At 37.7% G+C, this 24,010-nt stretch overlaps 1 long non-coding RNA gene across 1 annotated transcript in view; it reads right to left on the reverse strand.

Moving 5' to 3' along the window:
- Positions 1-517: 517 nt before the first annotated feature.
- The window catches only part of LOC132670168 (uncharacterized), an 81,145-nt gene continuing 57,652 nt past the window's right edge, over positions 518-24,010 (reverse strand). The window contains exon 3 of the long non-coding RNA XR_009606485.1: positions 518-696. This is a non-coding gene — a long non-coding RNA (uncharacterized LOC132670168). The remainder of the gene's footprint in view (positions 697-24,010) is intronic.

Here is a 24,010-nt window from a genome sequence, read left to right on the forward strand (position 1 = left end):
AAAAATAAGTAAATGAATAAATGAATAAACTTTTAAAAGAGAGTGTGTGCTTAGAGCTACAGAAGTAATGAAGTCACACAGTGATCTTGGCACTGATGAAGATATTGATGTTCAGGATTCACATCAAGAAGTTGAAAAAAATTGTTCCATGACCTGAAACAATAGAAAGAGGATTTAAATTATGTCAAATAATAGGTTACTTTATATATGTTACTAAAACATAGAGTGAATATTAGAAGTGCACATGCAATGATCTCATCTGTGTCCTTAAATATTTACATATTCAAGTTGATCAAAAATATTTGTGTATCCCAATAATGCAAATATGGAGGGCTTTGTAGGCAGACTCACCTTAAAATCTAATATCAGAGCTAGTCTCAGTGTGATATATAATTATAGAACCCAAGAATAATATGAAAAACTGTGAAACATATTTCAAAAAGTGTCACCGCCCGTTAGCAACTGTCAATAGTTTGTGGTATTCTCTAGACATTTCTTTAAACATACTTACATTTGGGGGCGCCTAGGTGGCTCAGTCAGTTAAGCGTCCAACTTCGGCTCAGGTCATGATCTAACACCGTGAGTTTGAGCTCCCGCGTCAGGATCTGTGCTGACAGCTCAGAGCCTGGAGCCTGCTTCGGATTCTGCATCTCCTCTCTGCCCCTCCTCTGCTCGTGCTCTGTCTCTCTTCTCTCTCTCAAAAAAAAAAAAAAAAAATTAATAAGTAAATAAACAATAAATTTTAAAAAATGAAAAAACACACACTTACATTTATAGAATTAGTATCAAATGTATATATACATCTATACTTATATCTGTACGTATATGTACTTACGTAGTAACTTTTTACCATGTAACACAACTAGCAATCAAGTTCATTTTGTGCCAAGACAAGGTCTGTCCCCACCATGAAAATCCTGAAAAAGTGCTTTGAATTCTGCATTAGTATCGCAAAAGAAATTGCAAAACTCCACTTCACACTTTATCTGAGCTCCTTAAAGCAGTGCTGCCTTCCTAGGTTTATTGCTGACAATATGATTTGATTAATGATTTTTCTAGACAACTATCACAGGTACTCTGGTATTGTAGGCAAATGAAACATATTAAAATTTTGCTGAAAGTGGGAAACTAAGTGGCAATATTTTTATTTTGAAAATATTACGTTAAATGTCTTCAGGAGATTCCAGTAAAAAAAAAAAAAAAAAAAGCTAGGGATAATACATGTTCTGTTTCTAATCAGTTTAGATATATTTTAAAAAGTGGCAGAATATAGCCTGCAAACTCAAGTAGTTATAATACTCTTCTGAAAATTAAAAAAAAAATTACTGGGGCGCCTGGGTGGCTCAGTAGGTTAAGCGTCCGACTTCGGCTCGGGTCATGATCTCACAGTCCGTGAGTTTGAGCCCCGTGTCAGGCTCTGTGCTGACAGCCCAGAGCCTGGAGCCTGCTTCCGATTCTGTCTCCCTCTCTCTCTGCCACTCCCCTTCTCATGCTCTGTCTCTCTGTCTCAAAAATAAATAAAAACATTAAAAAAATATATCTTTACCAATTAATTTTAATGTGCACAAACTGCTTACCAAGTAATAATAATCTCTCTCTGAACACCCTTTTTTATTAGTAATTAGATCAATCTTCAAATACCATTGTTCCCTTTTCAAACTGTCAGCCTCAAGCTATACATTCACATTTGTCTCCAAAGTGTGTAAAAGGTACCTAAAATTCCCAGTTTCTTCCACACAGATAGCAGTATGTACCAGTATATTTGGGGAAATATAGATACAATAAGCATCAATCATTCAAGCATAAATACTATTATTTTCAAACTGACAGTGCATATGATTTGGGTATAAAATAGAAAGCATATATTAAAAATCAATATCCTCCGTTTTCCATTCAGGAGTCCAGGATCATCAGTGTATTCCAGGTCAAAGATTACTCTCTCTGGCTTCTGGCTATGAAACAATTCTGAAAATTATTAAACCCCATACATTCTGGCTGAAGTGCCATCTCTGGGCCAAAAAGGCCCAGAGATGAAAAAAAAAAAAAAAAGATAAAATTAGTCCTCAGATGGATGGGGCAGAGAAGGCAGAGGAATCTGTTTAAAATACCTCACTGCCATGTGACTATGCCCATATGCTGGGCACTGACACTGTTTATCAAGGATAGTCCTCAAAGATATTCAGAAGAACCCACTTTGTGGATACTAAATCAGCCTCTCAAGTCTGCAGGATTGAGTTCAAAATTGCTCAAGGACTCTGTCAAAGGTCTGCAATGGAGAATGGCATTTTCTTGTAAATATGGAACGCATAAATCATCTGTGATACTTTGTAAGGAGCTCCTCTAACAATGGTTATGGTAATTCCAAAGTGATTTTTCCAGTGACAAGTCCAGGACCCAGGAAGCAGGTTGAAACACGCAGTTTGTCTCAGGAAGTCAAGCGTGAGGCTTGCCAATTTGGTTTGATCACAGAAATGACAGCAAACATTGACTTCCAAATACAAGGACACGTGTTCATCAGTCCAACTCCCTCTAATGCCGTCCCCCACCCCTATCAAGGTGTAGAATATTCCTTTGTGAATAGAAAGTAAGAAGTGTGAATTCACACCAATTGATGATGTGAAATAATGAGTAACCCCTCCTTACCTCTATCTCTCGCCGAAAACAAATGTTCAAACCAGTAATTTGCGGACCAGGAGTAAGTGGGAACGTATGGTGAACTGAACTTATGATCAATTCAGTTCCCAAATTACATGGCCACTTGAGAATCATGAAATTTGAGACAGTGTAGAATTATGCAAAACAATGGTACCCAGATCCTATAAGTAGAGAATCACATGAGTCTCTTCATGTAGCATCTTTAAAACAGAACCCGCCCAAAGGAGGTGCTCAATCAGCATTAGCTGTTACCTTAGTGTTGTTTATGTAATGAATGTTGTTTGCATTGTTTATGTTGACTAGTCTTGTTTATGTTGAATGACCTGGCTTTTAACACTTGGAAGTGTGTAATCCAGGGAAGATGAGTTTCATTCTGCTCTCCAGTCTCTATGATCTCAACAAACTCTAAAACAAGAATCCTTGGGAAATATAATTAGGTAGAAATAATAAATCAACATACTGATGATCTGAGCCAACCCAACCTTATATGGATTATCTGTCACCGAATCCTTTCAATCTCTGCAGCAATATGGACACACGAAGTCCAAGATAGACTGGTATTGAGGCAGGGACTATGGCTACGTATGCCGTGTCTGTTCATTGCTGAGAAAACAGGCTATCTTATACACTGGTCTTTTTAAGGACATTAGCGCTGGGCTGGAGTATTACAAGTCAAGGTAACTGAAGGTCATAACTTATATCAACCCCCAAAGAGCAAAGGCCCAGGTGATTAACTGATGCTGTTACTGTTACTGTTACTGACAGCTGTTACTGCTGGCACTGTTGCTACACAGGGCAGTTACATTCTGTCTTGTTCTTAGTATTAGAAATTCATCAGACTATGACTAATAGTTACTGATTTTATAATTTTTAACTGAGCACTTTCCACAGTATTAGCTATATGTTAGTTGCTAGTCATGTTGGGGGAAATCTAGATAGAGCGGTTCCCCCATCAAACCACTTATAACCTTGTTGAAGAATCCATGTTTGAGAGACTGACCTGATAACTTCTTTCAGTAATGTAAATTAAAATATAATTGTCTATGGGCCAAAGAACACACATCGACTTGTGTTTTTTTAACATTTTTTGTTGGCAGAAATGTAATTATTATTTTTTTTATTTTTTTTTTATGTTTATTCACTTTTGAAAGACAGAGAGCACAAGCAGGGGTGGGACAGAGAGGGGACACGGAATCTGAAGTAGGCTCCAGGCTCTGAGCTGTCAGCACAGAGCCCAACGCGGGGCTCGAACTCACGAACTGCAAGATCATGACCTGAGCCGAAGTCGGATGCTCAACCGACTGAGCCACCCAGGCGCCCCAGAAATTTAATTCTTTAAGAATATAGTATCAAAGGTTTTTGAATTTAGGCAATTGGTAGAATGATTGAATAAAGACCCACTTTTTTTTTTCAAGTACATAGAATCACTAGATGAAATGTTTTTAAAATCTTAAATATATAAGCAAGCTTCAGAGAAAAGGAGACAGCTTTGGTTACAAAAATAAACAGGGCATCTCATAGTCACAGCAGTAAATGTGCAATATAGAGTACATGGGACTCAAGGGGCATCTCAATCTCAAATAGGCTCACACAGCTATTGTTGTTTGTGTATGCATTCAATTTTAAGGTGCCTCTTTCAGGTTTTATAGCTTAATTTTATTTTGAGATTATGTAAAACATTTTTACAGTTCAAAAGTCAAAATTATTTAAAAAGTTATGTTCAGGGAAGACACCTCCTCCTATAACCACCCTACTTCAACAGTCAACTACTTTCAACCATTTCACCAGTCTCTGGTTTATACTCACGCCCGTATGTACACACACATACACACACACACTTATGTGTGACCCCATATATGCATATCTTAAGGCAGTATCTGTTCCATTTTCTGGAGTGTTTTCTCATGGCTTGCTGTTGAGATTTCTCAAAGACCTGTTTAATGTCTGTGAAGAGAATCCTATTTTTTTTTTTCTTGGTACATCTGTTGACATGGTAGATTATACATTTCCTAATGCTGAAATATTTTTGCAAGATTAGGAAAAATATTTTGTCATTATATATTATTTTAATGTGCTGTTAGATTCTGTTTTCTAAGAAATTATTTAATATGTCACATTGATATTCATAAGTATGTTGGGTCTCTGGTTTCCTTTTTCTTTCTTTCTTTTTTTTAATTTTTCTTCTGGTTTAGACTCCAAAACAAGACTTACTTTACCTTAAATGTTAAAGTATTTAAAATGAGAATTTTCTTTCTTTTCCTATCTTCTGGAGCTATCTTAAATTATACTGGATTACCCATTTTTAGAAAGTTTGTTAAAATTGCTCTGTAAATCCATCTAGACTTGGTGCATTTTTATGGAGGTAGAATTCTGTGATAACTTTATCTCTTTCTTTAATAGACCTTTTCCCTAGAATATTATCGATTTCATGTAGACTTACAAACATATTTACATGCAATTTTATTTTACCTGAAATCTCTCATTTTTTTAACTTTATTTAGTATACATTTTATATTTATATTTATTGAATTTCTTTGTGTTCTCTGTTCCTTATTCTTTCTTTTGGATATATTTTATATTTAAGAAAGTTTTAGAGCTTTTCTAGTAGTAAATTTTTAAGAATATATTTTATAATGTGTTATGTCTCTGTTACCTTCCCTAGACTTCTATAATGTGGTTTTACCATTTTAAATAAACTCTCCCCCAACACCACCTATGACCTATACATCAACCAATGAGTTTCTTCTTGTATTTTCTCTTTTCTCTTTGGCCACTCTGTTTTAGCCATGTTACTTTATGTTTCTCTGTCAGAATATTTAACAATTACATGCTGCTTTCCAACCCTGTCCCCACTTTTGCTTCAATCTTATATCTACCATCAAATATATTAAATTGTCACAAAAAGTCCTCAAACATTAATAAAGAATGAAACTAAAATAAAGACAATATTGAACAAACAAAAATCAAGATTTATTCACTCATTGATGCTGAATGAATCAAGCACTAAAGAAGATTCTGAAAAAGAAGAAATGTGATAGAGAACAAAGGAGTATGATACTGAACTGGTAATATGTGGATACATCGAAATAAGCATCAACACTACAATAAAGTGAAAATAACAACAATGACTAATTCTCCTGGGATTTAAGAGAAGATGGTGCTAAAATATTAGATAACAGTAGCATGGATAAGGGGAAAGGATAATTAGAAATAAACTATACTGGGTACCTGGGTGGCTCAGTCAGTTGAGCATCTAACTCTTGATTTCAGCTCAGGTCATGACCCTGGGGTTGTGAAATCCAGCCCCGTGTTGGGCTCCATGCTCAGCAGAGCCTACCTGGGATTCTCTCTCCCCCCTCTTTCCCTCCCCCGACTCATGGTCTCTTTTTCTAAAATAAAATTAAAAAAATTAAATGAAAACAATGTTTTAAAAGACATAAACTATACCAATTGCCTTATATTGTCTGTGAAGGTAAAAATAATGATTAATTTTAGGAAGTGATGCCTTTTGTAGTTGTAAAATACGTATCTGGTCATGTGGACAACTACGATAAATCTAGACAAAAAATGTCATCCTAGAAAAAAATAAATCTGAAGGTATGTTAAGTAGGTATCTATCTAGAAATTTCTGAATTATTACAGAAAGCCCTTAGAAGGGATTATATTTACCTTATATGATTTTTAATATACTTATTGTTGATGTAACTGAAAACCCATCTTTGGTGGCTAAAAAATAATAAAAATGACTCAAAATTATGGAATCTTATAACACTGACAAAAATATTACAAATATATAATTTCATACACCCATATCAATTTTAAAAGAGGAGATGGGCTGTTTCTCATATTCATATTTTAAGAGTTCAAATTTTAGAGAAATAATTTTTTAAATTATAGTTATTATTTTATAGAGTTCATACTTGAACTCAATTTGTTAAATCCATAACACATGCACCCACATAATTTAAAAACTAATCAAGATTAAAAATAGCCTTTCAAAAGTTCCATTTAATAACTGCCAAATATCTTATTGATTTGAGAGAAGAAAACTACAGGTCAGTATATTTAGTAAGGGATTCTAACATTACCCAGAGGACTACAGAAGCTTTAACATTGGAAATACAGCTGTCCTCCCCACACACTGTGTTAAAGATGGAAAACAGAATGACAGATACCTTCACTGCTTGGGTAAACACTTGTAACTTACACTTGGTTAGATTCCTGAGTCTGTCAGGGAGTAGATATGATTACTACAAAGGGGTATTTTCAGAGTAATAACACCGACATTGGAAAATGTATGTCTAGATACAGACAGAAAAGAACAAGATATCTAAAGATCCATTTTAGGTAGAAGTTTAAACTCAGTGTTGTTATAATAGTAGGCAAAGGCCACTGAATGAAGAAATAATGTATTGTCTTTTAAAATCTGGTGAAATGTTTAAGTTACCTGATTCAAACCAAAGCACACAGAAAGTCAGAGGGAGTTTGGAAGACGGGAGGGAGGAAGGAAGAACAGAAAGAATGAAAAGAATTTATAAGAACAGTAATCACTTTATGGTTTCTATTGATGGTCTTGCAAATTCTCCCAATAAAAACATAGAATGTTAATCAACGTATTTAGAGCCACCCTATGAATATCCTGCAGAGACAGAGGCAGAAGCTCCTTAGATGGACGCTGGGGGCTCTGTGTATTCCTGGTTCCCTTTGCCCCCTTGTTTCCATGGCGCCATCTCGAAATCTAACACGGTGATTTGAGAGCCACAAGAAGAGGGCAGTTTAAGGAGACAACCTGATTTCCTGCCCATTCCACTCTTGCTGGTGATGGAAAGCAACAATGCTCTGCAGAGGCTCTAGGGAGAGGAACTACCCAAACACTAAAGCCCCTGACACCTCTGAAAGGACATGCTCCAGTAAGGATGCATTCCCAGGAAAGCAGCTAACATTGGTGATTCTCACTCTAAGTGACATTTACTTATTACATGTGTTGAGTTTTCCATGGAGAACTCAAGAAATCTCAAACGGAATGAAGGAGGTTGCTTCACTACAGTGACTTTTAGAGCCTGACAAAGAGCTATTAAACTTGCTCAGAAAATACACAAAACTGAGCCCCAAATGAGAAAGTGGTGCCTCCTGAGACATGGCCAAAATGAACATTAAAATAAGTCATCTTTACTCAGATATGGATAGTCTCTCCCTCACCCCTTTATCTTGCCTCCTTCTCACTTGGGAAAAAAAAATATGTTGATGATTGCTCCTGACTGTATTCTCCCCCAAAAGTGGGGAGACTCCATTCTATAACCTTTCTCCACTCCAAAGCCATTCATTTATCTTTTCTATGAAGTCTTTTCCTTTGGTATTCCATCTGGGCTGTTATTTAACCTTTCCTTTGTCACCCATTTGATTTCAAGAGTGATCTAGGACCCCCTCACAATTTCACACATATAGCAGTGTTTTGTTACATTGACTTTTTTTTTTAATGGTTTACATTTCATAAGACATTGCTATTACATTATTTGGGGAGTATTAGACACCACGTGAAGACTTCCACATCTATTCTCCCTATGCCTTGTGCCAGAACTAAGAGCCAACCACTGATGATGGGCCGCTATTCATTTGACAAACATTTTACAACTAAAGACAAAACAATCTTGTGCCAGATAAAGGCTGAGGGAGGTTGGGTTTTTTTTTTTTTTTTTTTTTTTTTGGTTTGGTTTGTTTTCTTTTGTTTTTAATATTTATTTATTGTTGAGAGAGAAAGAGACAGAGTGTGAATGGGGGAGGCCCAGAGAGTGAGGGAGACAGAATCTAAAGCAGGCTCCAGGCTCTGAGTTGTCAGCACAGAGCTTCACAAAGGGCTGGAATTCACAAAATGTGAGATCATGACCTGAGGGGAAGTTGGATGCTTAACTGACTGAGCCATTCAGGAGCCCCTGAGTGAGGTGTTTTTAATGCAAGAATATAAACCCTTGTTCTTATGCTCTAACATAGAGATCATCTCATGGGGAGGAGACGTCCAAAACTGCAGTATAAGACAGGCTATGATAAACATATTTTGAGCCTAACTGGCTAAAAGTTTATAGGCATTTATAAAAAAGAGAAATACTTACTTGCTTGGGTATTCAGAGTAAATATACCCCAGAAGTTGGTATATACAAGCAGGTTCAATAAGAAGGAATAGACACTTCCTATATTATTTGAACAGTGAGTGGGTAAAATGGGACAAATATTTATTGAAGCAGGCGCTATGCTAGGCACATGATACACTTTCTGATAAATGTTATTATCAATCTTATGAGCTAAAGTTAGCAGAACTAACTTTACATACATGAAGACGAGGCAAAGGGGATAAAAAACATACAAACTGTCAAGTCCTAGTAACTGATGGAATCATTATTTGAAGTTAGGTCCATATTATTTATATCTTTTCACTTCACCATATCATGGTAGAGTAAAACCTTAGTTTGTGAGCATAATTCATTCCAGAAACATATCTGTAACCCAAAGCACTCGTGTATCAAAGCGAATTTCAAGAACCATTGGCTCAGTTGTGATCATGTGACATTTGGCGTCACATACAACGGGTATTGCAAGACATCGCTCCTTTATCAAGTTAAAATTTATTAGAAATGTTTGTTCGTCTTGCAGAATACTCACAGAACAAAGTTACTTGCAATCCAAGGTTTTACTGTATTTGTTTTTTTTTTTTCTCTCATCTAAACCTTTTATTTATTTATTTATTTATTTATTTATTTATTTCAATATATGAAGTTTATTGTCAAATTGGTTTCCATACAACACCCAGTGCTCATCCCAAAAGGTGCCCTCCTCAATACCCACCCCCCACCCTCCCCTCCCTCCCACCCTCCATCAACCCTGTTTGTTCTCAGTTTTTAACAGTCTCTTATGCTTTGGCTCTCTCCCACTCTAACCTCTTTTTTTTTTCCCCTTCCCCTCCCCCATGGGTTTCTGTTAAGTTTCTCAGGATCCACATAAGAGTGAAAACATATGGTATCTGTCTTTCTCTGTATGGCTTATTTCACTTAGGATAACACTCTCCAGTTCCATCTACGTTGCTACAAAGGGCCATATTTCATTCTTTCTCATTGCCACGTAGTACTCCATTGTGTACATAAACCACAATTTCTTTATCCATTCATCAGTTGATGGTCATTTAGGCTCTTTCCATAATTTGGCTATTGTTGAGAGTGCTGCTATAAACATTGGGGTACAAGTGCCCCTATGCCTCAGTACTCCTGTATCCCTTGGGTAAATTCCTAGCAGTGCTATTGCTGGGTCATAGGGTAGGTCTATTTTTAATTTTTTGAGGAACCCTCACACTGTTTTCCAGACTGGCTGCACCAGTTTGCATTCCCACCAACAGTGCAAGAAGGTTCCCGTTTCTCCACATCCTCTCCAGCATCTACAGTCTCCTGATTTGTTCATTTTGGCCACTCTGACTGGCGTGAGGTGATATCTGAGTGTGGTTTTGATTTGTATTTCCCTGATGAGGAGCAACGTTGAGCATCTTTTCATGTGCCTGTTGGCCATCCGGATGTCTTCTTGAGAGAAGTGCCTATTCATGTTTTCTGCCCATTTCTTCACTGGGTTATTTGTTTTTCAGGCGTGGAGTTTGGTGAGCTCTTTATAGATTTTGGATACTAGCCCTTTGTCCGATATGTCATTTGCAAATATCTTTTCCCATTCCGTTGGTTGCCTTTTAGTTTTGTTGGTTGTTTCCTTTGCTGTGCAGAAGCCTTTTATCTTCATAAGGTCCCAGTAGTTCATTTTTGCTTTTAATTCCCTTGCCTTTGGGGATGTGTCAAGTAAGAGATTGCTACGGGTGAGGTCAGAGAGGTCTTTTCCTGCTTTCTCCTCTAGGGTTTTGATGGTTTCCTGTCTCACATTCAGGTCCTTTCTCCATTTTGAGTTTATTTTTGTGAATGGTGTGAGAAAGTGGTCTAGTTTCAACCTTCTGCATGTTGCTGTCCAGTTCTCCCAGCACCATTTGTTAAAGAGACTGTCTTTTTTCCATTGGATATTCTTTCCTGCTTTGTCAAAGATTAGTTGGCCATACGTTTGTGAGTCTAGTTCTGGGGTTTCTATTCTATTCCATTGGTCTATGTGTCTGTTTTTGTGCCAATACCATGCTGTCTTGATGATGACAGCTTTGTAGTAGAGGCTAAAGTCTGGGATTGTGATGCCTCCTGCTTTGGTCTTCTTCTTCAAAATTACTTTGGCTATTCGGGGCCTTTTGTGGTTCCATATGAATTTTAGGATTGCTTGTTCTAGTTTCGAGAAGAATGCTGGTGCAATTTTGATTGGGATTGCATTGAATGTGTAGATAGCTTTGGGTAGTATTGACATTTTGACAATATTTATTCTTCCAATCCATGAGCACGGAATGTTTTTCCATTTCTTTATATCTTCTTCAATTTCCTTCATAAGCTTTCTATAGTTTTCAGCATACAGATCTTTTACATCTTTGGTTAGATTTATTCCTAGGTATTTTATGCTTCTTGGTGCAATTGTGAATGGGATCAGTTTCTTTGTCTTTCTGTTGCTTCATTATTAGTGTATAAGAATGCAACTGATTCCTGTACATTGATTTTGTATCCTGCAACTTTGCTAAATTCATGGATCAGTTCTAGCAGACTTCTGGTGGAGTCTATCAGATTTTCCATGTATAATATCATGTCATCTGCAAAAAGTGAAAGCTTAACTTCAGCTTTGCCAATTTTGATGCCTTTGATTTCCTTTTGTTGTCTGATTGCTGATGCTAGAACTTCCAACACTATGTTAAACAACAGCGGTGAGAGTGGACATCCCTGTTGTGTTCCTGATCTCAGGGAAAAAGCTCTCAGAATGATGTTAGCTGTGGGCTTTTCATAAATGGCTTTTATGATCTTTAAGTATGTTCCTTCTATCTCGACTTTCTCGAGGGTTTTTATTAAGAAACTTTGCTGAATTTTGTCGAAGGCCTTTTCTGCATCGATTGACAGGATCATATGGTTCTTATCTATTCTTTTATTAATGTGATGTATCACATTGATTGATTTGTGAATGTTGAACCAGCCCTGCATCCCAGGAATTAAACCCACTTGATCATGGTGAATAATTCTTTTTATATGCTGTTGAATTCGATTTGCTAGTATCTTATTGAGAATTTTTGCATCCATATTCATCAAGGATATTGGCCTGTAGCTCTCTTTTTTTACTGGGTCTCTGTCTGGTTTAGGAATCAAAGTAATTCCAGCTTCATAGAATGAGTCTGGAAGTTTTCCTTCCCTTTCTATTTTTTGGAATAGCTTGAGAAGGATAGGTATTATCTCTGCTTTAAACATCTGGTAGAACTCCCCTGGGAAGCCATCTGGTCCTGGACTCTTATTTGTTGGGAGATTTTTGATGACTGATTCAATTTCTTCGCTGGTGATGGGTCTGTTCAAGCTTTCTATTTCCTCCTGATTGAGTTTTGGAAGAGTGTGGGTGTTTAGGAATTTGTCCATTTCTTCCAGGTTGTCCAGTTCGTTGGCATATAATTTTTCATAGTATTCCCTGATAATTGCTTGTATCTCTGAGGGATTGGTTGTAATAATTCCATTTTCATTCATGATTTTATCTATTTGGGTCATCTCCCTTTTCTTTTTGAGAAGCCTGGCTAGAGGTTTATCAGTTTTGTTTATTTTTTCAAAAAACCAACTCTTGGTTTCGTTGATCTGCTCTACAGTTTTTTTAGATTCTGTATTGTTTATTTCTGCTCTGATCTGTATTATTTCTCTTCTTCTGCTGGGTTTAGGCTGTCTTCGCTGTTCTGCTTCTATTTCCTTTAGGTGTGCGGTTGGATTTTGTATTTGGGATTTTTCTTGTTTCTTGAGATAGGCCTGGATTGCAATGTATTTTCCTCTCAGGACTGCCTTCGCTGCATCCCAAAACATTTGGATTGTTGTATTTTCATTTTCGTTTGTTTCCATATATTTTTTAATTTCTTCTCTAATTGCCTGGTTGACCCATTCATTCTTTAGTAGGGTGTTCTTTAACCTCCATGCTTTTGGAGGTTTTCCAGACTTTTTCCTGTGGTTGATTTCAAGCTTCATAGCATTGTGGTCTGAAAGTATGCATGGTATGATTTCAATTCTTGTAAACTTATGAAGGGCTGTTTTGTGACCCAGTATATGATCTATCTTGGAGAATGTTCCATGTGCACTCGAGAAGAAAGTATATTCTGTTGCTTTGGGATGCAGAGTTCTAAATATATCTGTCAAGTCCATCTGATCCAATGTATCATTCAGGGCCCTTGTTTCTTTATTGACCGTGTGTCTAGATGATCTATCCATTTCTGTAAGTGGGGTGTTAAAGTCCCCTGCAATTACCACATTCTTATCAATAAGGTCGCTTATGTTTGTGAGTAATTGTTTTATGTATTTGGGGGCTCCTGTATTCGGCGCATAGACATTTATAATTGTTAGCTCTTCCTGATGGCTAGACCCTGTGATTATTATATAATGCCCTTCTTCATCTCTTGTTACAGCCTTTAATTGAAAGTCTAGTTTGTCTGATATAAGTATGGCTACTCCAGCTTTCTTTTGACTTCCAGTGGCATGATAAATAGTTTTCCATCCCCCCACTCTCAATCTAAAGGTGTCCTCAGGTCTAAAATGAGTCTCTTGTAGACAGCAAATAGATGGGTCTTGTTTTTTTATCCATTCTGATACCCTATGTCTTTTGGTCGCATTTAGTCCATTCACATTCAGTGTTATTATAGAAAGATATGGGTTTAGAGTCATTGTGATGTCCGTAGGCTTCATACTTGTAGTGATGTCTCTGGTACTTTGTCTCACAGGATCCCCCTTAGGATCTCTTGTAGGGCTGGTTCAGTGGTGGCAAATTCCTTCAGTTTTTGTTTGTTTGGGAAGACCTTTATCTCTCCTTCTATTCTAAATGACAGACTTGCTGGATAAAGGACTCTGGGCTGCATATTTTTTCTGTTCATCACATTGAAGATCTCCTTCCATTCCTTTATGGCCTGCCAAGTTTCAGTAGAGAAATCAGTCACGAGTCTTATAGGTCTCCCTTTATATGTTAGAGCCCGTTTATCTCTAGCTGCTTTCAGAATTTTCTCTTTATCCTTGTATTTTGCCAGTTTCAGTATGATATGTCATGCAGAAGATTGATTCAAGTTACGTCTGAAGGGAGTTCTCTGTGCCTCTTGGATTTCAATGCCTTTTTCCTTCCCCAGATCTGGGAAGTTCTCAGCTATTATTTCTTCAAGTACACCTTCAGCACCTTTCCCTCTCTCTCCCTCCTCTGGAATACCAATTATGCGTAGATTATTTCTCTTCAGTGCATCACTTAGTTCTCTAATTTTCCCCTCATACTCCTGGATTTTTTTATCTCTCTTTTTCTCAGCTTCTTCTTTTTCCATAATTTTATCTTCTAGTTCACCTATTCTCTGCTCTGCCTCTTCAATCCGAGCCGTAGTTGTCTCCATTTTATTTTGCAGCTCGTTGATCGCATTTTTTAGCTCCTCCTGGCTGTTCCTTAGTCCCTTGATCTCTGTAGCAAGAGATTCTCTGCTGTCCTTTATACTGTTTTCAAGTCCAGCGATTAATTTTATGACTATTATTCTAAATTCACTTTCTGTTATATTGTTTAAATCATTTTTGATCAGTTCCTTAGCTGTTGTTATTTCCTGGACGTTTTTTTTTGAGGGGAATTCTTCCGTTTCGTCATTTTGGATAGTCCTGGAGTGGTGCGGAACTGCAGGGCACTTTCCCTGTACTGTCTTGAATAACCTGCGTTGGTAGGCGGGGCCGCAGTCAGACCTGATGTCTGTCCCCAGCCCACCACTGGGGCCACAGTCAGACTGGTGTGTGCCTTCTCTTCCCTTCTCCTAGTGGTGGGATTCACTGTGGGGTGGTGTGGCCCGTCTGGGCTACTTGCACACTGCCAGGCTTGTGGTAATGGGGGTCTGGCGTATTAGCTGGGGTGGATCGGCAAGGTGCACGGGGGCGGGAGGGGCAAGCTCAGCTTGCTTTTCCTTTGGAGATCTGCTTCAGGAGGGGCCCTGCGACACCAGGAGGGAGTCAGACCCACCAGAGGGATGGATCCGCAGAAGCACAGTGTTGGGTGGTTGCATGTTGCAAGCAATTTCCCTGGCAGGAACTGGTTTCCTTTGGGATTTGGGCTGGGGGATGGGTGAGGAAGATGGCACTGGTGAACGCCTTTGTTCCCCGCAGAGCTGAGCTCTGTCATCCGGGGCTCAACAACTCTCCCTCCCGTTGTCCTCCAGCCCTCCCGTTCTCCGAGCAGAGCTATTAGCTTATAACCTTCCAGATGTCAAGTCCTGCTTGCTGTCGGAACACACAAAGCCCCTCTGCTTTTGCCAGCCAGACTCGGGGGCTCTGCTTGGCCGGCAGGCTGCCCCTCCGCCCTGGCTCCCTCCTGCCAGTCTGTGGAGCGCGCACCGCCTCGCCGCCCTTCCTACCCTCTTCCGTGGGCCTCTTGTCTGCACTTGGCTCCGGAGACTCCGTTCTGCTAGTCTTCTGGCGGTTTTCTGGGTTATTCAGGCAGGTGTAGGTGGAATCTAAGTGTTCAGCAGGACGCGCGGTGAGCCCAGCGTCCTCCTACGCCGCCATCTTCCCAGGATCCCTCATCTAAGCCTTTTAAACTGAAGGGACATTGTGTCAGAAAAAGACCCAGGGTGTAAAATAAACTTCTTAAAAGGCAACAGGAGAGCAGACTGTATTTTGAAAAGACAATATAATTTTTGTTTGTTCGTTTGTTTTTTACATTCCATATTAAGAGACTTTATTGAGGGGCGCACCTGGGTGGCTCAGTTGGTTAAGTGTCTGATTTTGGCTCAGGTCATGATCTCCCAGTTTGTGAGTTCGAGCCCTGCATCGGGCTCTGTGCCGACTGCTCAGAGCCTGGAGCCTGCTTCAGATTCTGCCTCCCTCTCTCTGCCCCTCCCCCACTGATGCTCGCTCTCTCTTTCTCAAGAATAAACATTAAAATTAATACTATATACTTTAATATATAATTAAAATTAATAATATATACTTTATATGTATATATATATAGATATAAAGTATATATATATAAAGTGTGTGTATAGATAGATAGATAGATAGATATACACCCTTTATTGAGCAAGACTTCTATAACTGTCTGAATTAGGAACACTTCCCTAGATTCTTAAGGGCAAGTGCACAGCTGCTCCAGGAGAGTGAAGGATTCTGACAGCAACTCTTTTGGTCTTGTCTGTTGTTGTTTTTTTTTTTTTTTCCCTGAAGTGTACATTTCCTGTTTTCACAAAAAGGCCGACATTTCCCCCTTTTATCCATTTATTTGTCATTGGTTCTATTTAAGATTAATTTGCCTTGAGAGCAAAGAAATCTTAGGTTCTGTAAGAAAGAGAACTCATCTACAAAAGTAGCAGGGAATTCCTATAGCTCTTTATTTTCACAAAGAAACCAGCAAAAGCAAAGCTCTTCCCACATCAGTTTCATGGAGAAATAAACAACAACAACAAAAAAATAGAAGCTATCACGTGAACTATTCAATGGAATGTTGGTAACTTGCTTTCTGTGTTTTTGTCTTGATTAAGAATGACAAATTTAAACTAATGAAGTTCAAGTTTTCACACCTATTTTTTTAATTTGTAAAGTATCAGTAGAAAGAGAATTTTTTCTCTTGCTTCCTAGCAATGTATCAGCCCCAGAATGAATGGATTTCTGCCCAGACACAAGTGGGTCATTCAGCTGGTCAACAAGGATGCCTCTTGTGAGAGCAGATTTTTTATGAGGACAGCTGTCTAGCAGGAAGTATATTGCCATGTGGTCTTTTTGAATTTAGCAAAAGCCTGTCAAATACTCCTAGTAATGACCCACTTAATTTTATAGTCAGCACTTTTGCATAGAAGTGTATTAATAATAAATCTGGCTCTGGAATTGAGGTTACTATAAGTTGGTTACAGACAAGACCAAAGTGTAAATATATATTACATAATAAATGACACCATTTATGTATTCAAGTGATATGACTTCTGGTGACCCTGCAGAAACAAGTCACCTTGACGGTAACTTCATTTCCTAGAATCGTGGAATCCCAGCCTCAAAAATGCTCCTGCTACTGCTTTGCAACCACCCCATAGAATAAATGTTTTCTGCTATTAAAGGGAGATGTATTGATACAGTAATCTTTGCTACTGTGAAACCTTAGGAAACATTATAAGAATCAGCTTTTCCTAACTTATTTAGCTCTACTCTCACTTTCTTTGAGGTGTAAGCATTGACCTTGAAAAAAATACAAAGTATTTTAATGTGGTCACTCACAATAAGCAATGACCATCTGGGGGGAAAGGCCCATCTCTTGCTTGCAGTTATTTCTAGTTCTTTGTTCGGGAAATCTAACATGATGAATTTTAGAATATGGGTATTAGCCCCTCATATTATTCTAGTGGTCCCAATATCGACAGCAAATATTAGCACAACACAGAATTGAATTGATTGGGGCTCCATGATGGTAACTGAATCTCTTATCTCGAAGGAGATAAATTTATAAAGTTTAAGAAACCAGATTCTTAATTTGACGTTTATTGCCATTCACGAATTACCACTCAAGCTACTCAGCTGAGATGACGTGCCTGGGCATGGCTCCATCCCAGTAGTCACAGAACCACATTCACACCTTGCGACACAACAGATAATTGGCCTCAGGCCTTCATCATTGGACATTTTTAAAATTCTATTCATCGTAAAGATGAGCTTTTAACAATGCTACAGACTTGCGATAATATGTGCTCTGACTCTTGTATCTTGATGTCAGTTCTCATATTCTAAAACATGCTCACAAGGAGCCCGCACTAGTAAAAACACGTATCAGTTTGTGTTGCTTATCAGCCAAACATTGCCTATTTACAACCCCCTCTTTCTGCTATCCCCACTTCTACCTGATCAAGTCCATGAACGCATAGAACCCTTTATTTCCTTCATTATTCCAAACAATGGTAAACCCTAATGCCTGAACAATCCTGAGGGAACTGGAAGGGAATTGTGGCTCTTAGCTATAGAAGGATCTAAGCTTTATGCCAAGGACCCATTATAAGGACATTAGTGCTTTGACCAGACACGGGTTTTGTGGACCAACTTGAGTATACTGCTCATAGGGTGACTACTCATCCTTATTTGCCTGAAATTTTGTCAGTTTTAGTACTGAAAGTACCCTGCCCTGGGAAACCTCTCAGTCTGAGGCAAACAGAGATGGTTGTTCACTCTAGTTCTGAATGTGATCTATTCAGCCAATTTCAAAGGCATTTCACTGGGCTTCTAGTGTGAACAGGATATAAAGCCATCAGATTTTGCCAGGATTGCTGGTTCCATGAAATGTCCCTTGGTTTCAGTGAGGGCCCTTTCCAGTTCAAATGGGTCTCGCTTATGTCTTCCAGAATAGGGTTAAATGGATAAGGTGTTTTGCTAACAGAAGTGCCTATTAACCAGTGAGATATGGAGATACAACTATCTGATATATCAAAGCAATATAATATTTGTTTTGGAATAAAATTATGTGATTGTAATGATGACAAATAACACTTTAAAATGTACAAAAAAAAGATTTCTACAGTAGCAATTATAACATGAAACTTAGTATTATTTTGACATATAAATAATAAGTTGCTAATTCAGATTGCATAGTTGGATGGTTGCAACTGGCTGGTCTGATTATACTCATGGTCCTTGATACTCCACCTTTCTTGATCTCATCACATATCTTCTATCAATCAGCTTAAAAAGGTTTTGTTTAATTTTGACTATCTCTTTTTAAGTCTTTGAATGAACCACGACATGAGGGATACTCTCACTGATTTTCTATCCCCTCACGTAGCCCAGAGAACTCTAGCATTTGTCCCATTTATCTACCACATAATTTATTCTGACTCTAAGAGGGTCGCTTTTATTTTTTTATTATTTTCTTGGGTTTTGTTTTGTTTTGTTTTGTTTTGTTTGTTTTTAACCTTGGGAAGATATATTACCTTGAATTTTTCAAATAAAAACATCTATAGGCGCCCCGGTGGCTCAGTTGGTTAAGTGGCCAACTTCAGCACAGGTCATGACCTTACAGTTCAAGCCCTGCGTTGGGCTCTGTGCTGACAGCTCAGAGCCTGGGTGCTTCTTCAGATTCTGTGTCTCATTCTCTCTCTGCCCCTCCACTGCTCTCACTCTGTTGTCTCTCAAAACTGAATAAATGTTAAAAAAAAAAAAAGAATACATAAAAGCATCTAATTGGTCTCAGTGTTTTTATTTTTTTTCTTGTTTTATTTACAAAAATTGTTTTATGTTTATTCATTTTTGGTTTTTTATTATGAAATTTATTGTCAAATTGGTTTGCATACAACACCCAGTGCTCATCCCAACAGGTGCCCTCCTCAATGCCCATCACCCACTTTCCCCTCCCTCCCACCCCCCATCAACCCTCAGTTTATTCTCAGTTTTTAAGAGTCTCTCATGGTTTGCCTCCTTCCCTCTCTCTTTTTTTTTCCCTTCCCCTCCCCCAAGGTCTTCTTTTAAGTTTCTCAGGATCCACATAAGAGAGAAAACATATGGTATCTGTCTTTCTCTGTAGGACTTATTTCACTTAGCATAACAATCTCCAGTTCCATCCACATTGCTACAAAAGACCATATTTCATTCTTTCTCATTGCCAAGTAGTATTCTGTTGTATATATAAACCACAACTTCTTTATCCATTCATCAGTTGATGGACATTTAGGCTCTTTTCATAATTTGGCTATTGTTGAAAGTGCTGCTATAAACATTGAAGAAGATACAAAGAAATAGAAAAACATTCCTTGCTCATGGATTGGAAGAATAAGTATTGTTAAAATGTCAATACCATCCAAAGCAATCTACACATTCAATGCAATCCCAATCAAAATTGCACCAGCATTCTTCTTGAAGCTAGAACAAGCAATCCGAAAATTTGTATCGAACCACAAAAGACCCCGAATAGCCAGAGTAATAGTGAAGAAGACCAAAGTAGCAGGCAGCACAATCTCAGACTTTAGCCTCTACTACAAAGCTGTCATCATCAAGACAGCATGGTATTGGCACAAAAACAGACACACAGACCAATGGAATAGAATAGAGACTCCAGAATTGAACCCACAGAAGTATGGCCAACTAATCTTTGACAAAGCAGGAAAGAATGTCCAATGGAAAAAAGACAGTCTCTTTAACAAATGGGCCTGGGAGAACCGGACAGCAATATGCAGAAGAATAAAACTAGACCACTTTCTTACACCATTCACAAAAATAAACACAAAATAGATGAAGGACCTGAATGTGAGACAGGAAACCATCAAAACCCTAGAGGAGAAAGCAGGAAAAAACCTCTCTGACCTCAGCTGCAGCAATTTCTTACTTGACACATCCCCAGAGGCAAGGGAATTAAAAGAAAAAATGAACTATTGGGACCTCATCAAGATAAAAGGCTCTGCACTGCAAAGGAAACAATCAACAAAACTAAAAGGCAACTGATGGAATGGGAAAAGAGATTTGTAAATGACACATCGGACAAAGGGCTAGTATCCAAAATCTATAAAGAGCTCACCAAACTCCACACCCGAAAAACAAATAACCCAGTGAAGAAATGGGCAGAAAACATAATAGATACTTCTCTAAAGAAGGTCTCAGTGTTTTTAGTGACTTGTTTTGTTTGTTTGTTTGTTTTGGTTTTGGTTTTTAAACCATGGTTTTTCCTGTTCTAACTTCTCCTTATACCCATATATAGAATTATAACTTCGAAATACGAGATGCTCAAGAAATTTTTACAAATTAATTGATCACTACTTTGCTAAAGCAATATAAATTATTAAACATAACTAAGTGATATAAAATAACAGATCGGAATAAGTTTTGTCTATTTGAGAGGTAGCATAATGTAATGCAATGAAAGGTAGGAAAAATAATTAGGAAATATAATAACAGAAAAAACAGATTCTGGTGTAAGATTATTTAGATTTAAACCATAACTCTGCTACTCACCAGTTCTATGAACTTTGGCAAAATGTTGAAACCACTGTGCCTTAATTTCTCATCTGGCAAAATAGAGTATGTTAAGGTAGCATAGTACCTACCTCCTAGAGCTTTTGAGAGTGTTAAGTTAATATATTGTAATGTTCTTAGAATAGTGTAGGCATAAGCAAAACTATATGTTAGTTATTCCATTTATCATTTTGATTTAGACCTCCATTTCTCCAGGTTTGTACATACATAAGAGGGAAGATGTATGCCAAGAGTACTCATCCTCCTACATTTTAAATCTTTCGCCTATAGTTTAAGGAAATATAGTAAACAAAACTCCTTATAAGAAAACCTTCAAGGGGCACCTGGGTGGCTCAGTCAGTTAAGGGTCTGACTCTTGATTTCTGCTCAGGTCATGATCTCATGGTTTGTGAGTTCAAGCCCTGCATGGGGTCCTGCACTGATAGTGCAGAGCCTACTTGGGACACACACACTCTCTCTCTCTCTCTCTCTCTCTCTCTCTCTCTCTCTGTCTCTTTTCTGCCCCCCCCCCCCGCATGTTCTTTCTCTCTCTCACTCAAAAATAAATAAATAAACTTAAAAATAGAAAACTTTTAAAAGGTATGTTAATATCTTAAGGATTAATTATTTAGGAACTGCTTTCCAGTTATCAGATATTAAAGTAATGTATCTTATTCTTCATGACCCAAGCATGGCTCTTTAATACCATAACAGAAGGAGAATTATAACCAATTGCCATTGGCTGAGCTCAACTTGGTAAGCAGTCATTCAAGAAAACAGACCGATCCTAAAATAAAAGTAAGTGGTCAGCAAGGGTGTGTATGTGTGTGTGTGTGTGTGTATGTGTGTGTGTGTTTAATATTCTTCTATTATTAAGACTGAAGCTTTGTGTATTGTGTATCGTTTGCACTTTTATTTTGTACTTGCTTGTCATACCTAAGTATACCAATAAAGTTTTAGTTTTCATTTAATTTTAATTAATCCCAGGGTTTTCATCTGCAAAACAGAGATAATGCCTACTTTACAAAACTAATGAAAGTATTGAAAGAGGTAATGAGTATGGAACAACTTGAACAGAGACTGGCTTAGGAATGCCTGATATTGACAGCTCTCCTCCCCCTACCTCCCACTAAACGTTCAGTCCTTTTGGTTTGCTGACTCTGAAATTGACTCCAGTATTTTGAAATCCACTGGGATGTCCGGGACCTTATTAAAATTGTTCCATCTTTTGCCCTTACAAACATGAAAGTTTGGTTTCAGACAACACTCAACTTCAAATTCTTCCAGGGTTACCTTGGAAAAAAGACTTCACTCTAAACTTTACTCAAAATTTGCTTCCACTTTCTGTCTGTACCACTCTTTACTGTCCATTTTCTTTACTTTCTAATTTTTTCCTGAAAATCACACTGACTCCATCCAGATATATATAAAAAAAATTGGAATCTAGACGTGAGAATTGTGCAAAAGCACACCCAGTATTTGGACAGGGGTCATTCCGTTAACATTCAGTAGCATCTAAATATGGGAATCTTTAATTTTACACTGAATTAATTAAATACTAAGGTATGCATGTGCATACACACATGCATAAATTCACACTTTCTATTATGTTATCTATGCCATAAAATTAATATAAAATGCAGCTTTCATTCCTACAAGGCTCAACTTTCTACTCACACATGAATTTGTAGAAGGGAAAGCAAACACAAGAACTAATAGCTATCTAGAAATTCATCTTACAAAACTCTTAATCATAAAACAAGACATTTGTGTATTTTGGTAGACATATTAGAACTAAAGCATCTTTTTGTAAAAGAAAACAGACTGAGTGTCCCTGGGAGTTCATCTGTACTGCTAGCCATCCCTATCCACTAAGAGGATTTTTGTGAAGTTAAACAGTACCTTTATACAGACACACACACTTCAAGTTAAGTGAAATATTCTGTCATCTAGAAGACAAACTCTGAGTTGAGACACTTGGGCTTCGTTCAAAATTTATGTTTTGAGTGCTTGATCATTTCCAATTAGTTGAGTTAATTGTCCCACAGCAGCACTTCTGCTGGACAGCCTGGTTTCCCTCAAGTCTAACTCGAAAGATATACCCTACATAAATTTAAATCTTACGTTAAAAGACATACCCTGCTTAATGTTGTTTGTATAAACAGCATTCCAAATCCACGTTGTTCTGACCATAGTTTGGTATATGCTAAGAACATGGTGGGAAGTTATATTGACCCTGCTCTGGTACACTGTGTTCAATTTCAATCTAGAGGCTGGGTGAAACACTATCTTTTGCCATGTGCCAACACTCACATTCAGTCAGAGTTCCGCTGCCAGGGTTCCCTGTGGGAACAAAGATAAACCAATATAGACAGAGGAGGAGGAGGAGTGGGGGTGGAAGGGGAAGAGGAGGAGGACAACGATGACGAGCGTGAGGAGGAAGAAGAAGAGGAAGAGGACGAAAGGAGAGAAGGAAGAGGGCAAAATACAACACATCAAAACGAAACAAAATGAACAAAACAGAACAGAACCTGGTGTAGTGGGTGGTGATCTTAAAAGTCCTGTGAGTGACATTTTTCATTAAAAGTAACTGTGCTTCTCCCCTTTTTGGCTTGTCCCACTCATGTTTCCTTTGAACTAGATTTCAGGGGTTACAACACCATGAAACCATTTCTCAGGGGTTATTGGAGAATCTGAGTCCTATAATTAAGAGTATTCATACTCTTAAATATATTGAGAAAGTTCACTTTCCATTTTATTCTTTATGTATTATTTAAAATCATTGAGGAGGGATAAAAGGATAAAGGACGTTTAGTTTCTGTGGAAAAAAAAAACTATTTTATTTTAGCTATAACCTTCATGGGAAAAAGAAAAAAAATGGGTAGAAGTTGCAATTATATTTTTGCATCATTGAATACCTTGCACTGTCTTCAGGAATAACTAGAAATTCTTAAAATCACTATATGTGAACGCTCTCACTCTCCACAAGACTATGAACAAACTAGAGAAGAATGAACTTCAGTTGAATATAACCATGAACAAGGCACTGAACAAAGTGTCACACACATATGAAATTCATTACTAATTAGCTCTCTATCTCTGAACTGAAAATTAAGCTATGTGTTCTCTTTATTTACTTTCAAATGTGGGATTCCAGTCATTCAATATTCATAACATAAATGATGAGCTGTGGATTTTCCAGCATGGTTTAATTCAGAGCTTAGCACCTGAGAGAACAAATCCATTACCTGATTACATCCTCAGGGTACTTATAATCTATTTGGAAAAATGATATAAGTAAAGAAAGCACAAGTAGA

This window comes from Panthera onca, chromosome B3 (assembly GCF_046562875.1).
Source record: "Panthera onca isolate mPanOnc1 chromosome B3, mPanOnc1 haplotype 2, whole genome shotgun sequence".
In the NCBI taxonomy this organism is placed as follows: domain Eukaryota; kingdom Metazoa; phylum Chordata; class Mammalia; order Carnivora; family Felidae; genus Panthera; species Panthera onca.